General features: G+C 39.4%; 1 non-coding gene across 1 annotated transcript; it reads left to right on the top strand.

Annotated features, from left to right (window-relative positions):
* Nucleotides 1-1,835: 1,835 nt before the first annotated feature.
* Nucleotides 1,836-1,943, top strand: LOC112517543. The gene has a single exon (XR_003069726.1). It is a non-coding gene; the product is annotated as a small nucleolar RNA R71 (small nucleolar RNA).
* The last annotated feature ends 1,132 nt before the right edge of the window (nt 1,944-3,075 follow it).

Consider the following 3,075-nt stretch of genomic DNA (forward strand, 5'->3'; position numbering starts at 1 on the left):
TAATCAGGGTACTTTAAGGAATTAAAGACATTGAAAGTGACTTTCTGGTCTTGGAGTCTCATGGTTAGCTCTCCTTTTTGGACATCAATCAAAGTTCCACCAGTGGCTAAGAAAGGTCTTCCTAAGATTATGGGAATATCCTTATCAGCCTCAAAATCTAGAATGATGAAGTCAGTCGGAAAGATGAATTTGTCAACCTGAACTACGACATCCTCAATCTTACCTTTTGGATAAGCAATGCTACAGTGGTGGGTCTAGCTTCTCCTATGCCTAGGGTCTTGAAAACAGACAAGGGCATAAGGTTGATACTAGCTCCTAAATCACACAAAGCTTTACCAATCTCCTTTCCACCTATAGAACAAGGAATAGTGAAACTCCCTGGGTCTTTAAGCTTGGGGGGTATTTTGTTGGTTAGAAGCACACTACATCCTTCGGTAAGAGCTACGGTCTCATATTCGGTTAACTTCTTCTTCTTACTCAAAATATCTTTAAGGAACTTGGCATAACTCGACATTTGCTCAATTGCTTCAACAAGAGGTATGTTGATATGTAATGCTTTAAACACTTCCAAAAACTTTTTGAATTGCAGTTTTTCCTTTTGATTCCTTAACCTTTGGGGAAAAGGAACACAAAGAGGAACTGGCTTTATGATAGCTTTGTTTGGTTGTGTTTAGCAAGATGGGTCCAGAGTACCTAGAGTCTTGTTCTTACTTTCTTGAGGTTCAGATAAGATTACAACTTTGGTTTTTGGACCTGTTATAACCTCATCCTCAATTGGTTTTTTCCTAGCAACTTCTTCAGGAAATAACAAAGGATAATCCGACTTAGGAGGAACAAAAGTGGTGGTCTTAGGAGGGTGGTCATCCATAGGTTTAGGTGGACTTTCAGTAACAGGGACCATGGGTATAGTCTCAGGTTTGGACAAAACCTGTTCACTGTCTTTTGGTATGGTCTCCGTTAATTCCTTACCACTCCTAAAAGTCACTACCTTCACATGTTCTTTTCCTAGATCTCTCGGGACTTCAGTGTTACTAGGCAAAGTACCAAGGGCTCTATTATTCTGAGTAAGAGCAAGTTGGCTAACTTGTGTTTGCAGGTTTCTGATGGCAGCACTTTGTTGATTGAATAAAGATTGATTTTGAGTCATCATTTGCTGCTGTGCTTGGGACTGAGCCACCAGTCCTTTTATCATAGCTTCCAAGGAAGATGATTCAGACTGTGGAGGTGGTTTGGTCTGAAAAGGTGGTTGATTACTTTTAAAATTCTGGTGATGGTGATTCTGAGAATTAGAACTGCTTGCATGTTGTTGTTGTTAAAAATTAGGGTTTCCTTGTTGCTTATGGACTGGAGGATTCAAACTTGGACTATTCCATGAAAAATTTGGGTGTTCTCTCCAACTAGCATTGTATGTGTTAGTGTAGGGATTCGATCTGTTATGAACATAATTAACAGATTCAACATTATGTGGACACAGTTCATAAGAGTGTTCCCCTCCACAACAGACACACTACACTAAGAGGACAGCTAGAATAGGTGATGTGACAGCTGACTGCACTCCTTGGCCAAAAGTTAGATTTTTAAGCATATTGGCCATAGAAGAGAGTTGTGCTGTCAATGCAGTATATGCATCAACATCATGTATTCCTGCTGTCTTCTTTTATGGTTGAGCACGTGGATCAGCTCAATGTCCATTATTAGCAGAAATTTTTTCTAGGATCTCATATCCTTCATTATAGGTCATGGCTGTAAAGGCTCCGCCCGCAGTCGCATCGAGCATTTGTTTTGCCATGGGATTTAACCCATTGTAAAACGTCTCAAGTTGAATACAGTACGGGATGCCATGGTGAGGGCATCTCCTTAACAACTCTTTGAACCTTTCCCAAGCGTCAGGAACAGCTTCATCGTCCATTTGTTTAAAAAAGACAAATTTCATTTCTGGACTTAGCGTTCCTAGTTGGTGGGAAATATTTTCGCAAAACCTTTTCTGCCATATTACTCCATGAAGGCACAGAACTTGGCGGTAATGAATTAAACCATGCCTTTGCCCGATCCCTTAGAGAAAATAGGAATAAAGTGAGTCTCAGAGCGTCATTAGACACTCCCGGGATCAGGAAAGCATCAGTGATTTCCATAAAGAATTTCAAATGTGTGTGTGGGTCCTCCGAAGGTAATCCGGCAAATTGTCCGTTTGTTTGCAACATGTGAAACATAATTGGTTTTAGTTCGAAATGAAGAGCGGTCATATATGGCCTAACTATCCCAGAATTTAATTGCTCAAAATCTGGAATGGCATAGTCCATGATCCTTCCATTTTTGGAATTTGCCAAATTAATGATGTTCAGAGTTTTCTCTCTTAGTTGTTCATTATTTTCCGACCCTGCATCCTCATTATGATTATTATGATGTGGGTGTCCTTGCGAAAAATTAGGAAAAGGTGGTATTGTCCCAAAGGTAGGCGGTTGGTTTTCTAAATGTGGAATCTCAGGGATGATTGGGGGGGTAACTTCATGTTGGAAGAGAGTAGAGCAAAAAATGCTCTTTGAGCCCTTCTTCTTTGGCGAAACGTTCTCTCAATATCAGGATCCAATTCAAAAATTCTCCGCATTGTCTCCGTGACATACACTATTTTCAAAACGGTTTAAAAACGAAACGAGAAAAATCAAATCTTTTACTTCACTTAAGAGAAAACTTGGCGGCGCTTGAGCTAACAAGGCCACAAACAACAATCAGGACCAAAAGCAAGTATACAAATAGTCCCAATATCGTCTTTCAAGTAATAAAAGTGGTACAAGTACCGGATATCGTCCATAGGGATCGTAGTAAAAGTTTAGAAGAAAGTAAAGTTAAGGAAATGATTTCAGAAGGCGAATTTGAAGACTTTGATTTGAACATAGTTAACACAACTAAAAATTAACAGGAAATAACAGATAATAAAAGCAAGATAGGGTGTATGACTTTTCGGGTGAGATGTAAATATTATATCCAGTCGACCAATGCTGTCAAAATGCTACAGCATGAGACCATGCTGACAGATTGCTACAGCATTCAATCAGTAACAACTATTTTTACCAATTA

The sequence above is a fragment of the Cynara cardunculus genome (assembly GCF_001531365.2).
Source record: "Cynara cardunculus var. scolymus isolate 2C chromosome LG 8, CcrdV1, whole genome shotgun sequence".
In the NCBI taxonomy this organism is placed as follows: Eukaryota; Viridiplantae; Streptophyta; class Magnoliopsida; order Asterales; family Asteraceae; genus Cynara; species Cynara cardunculus.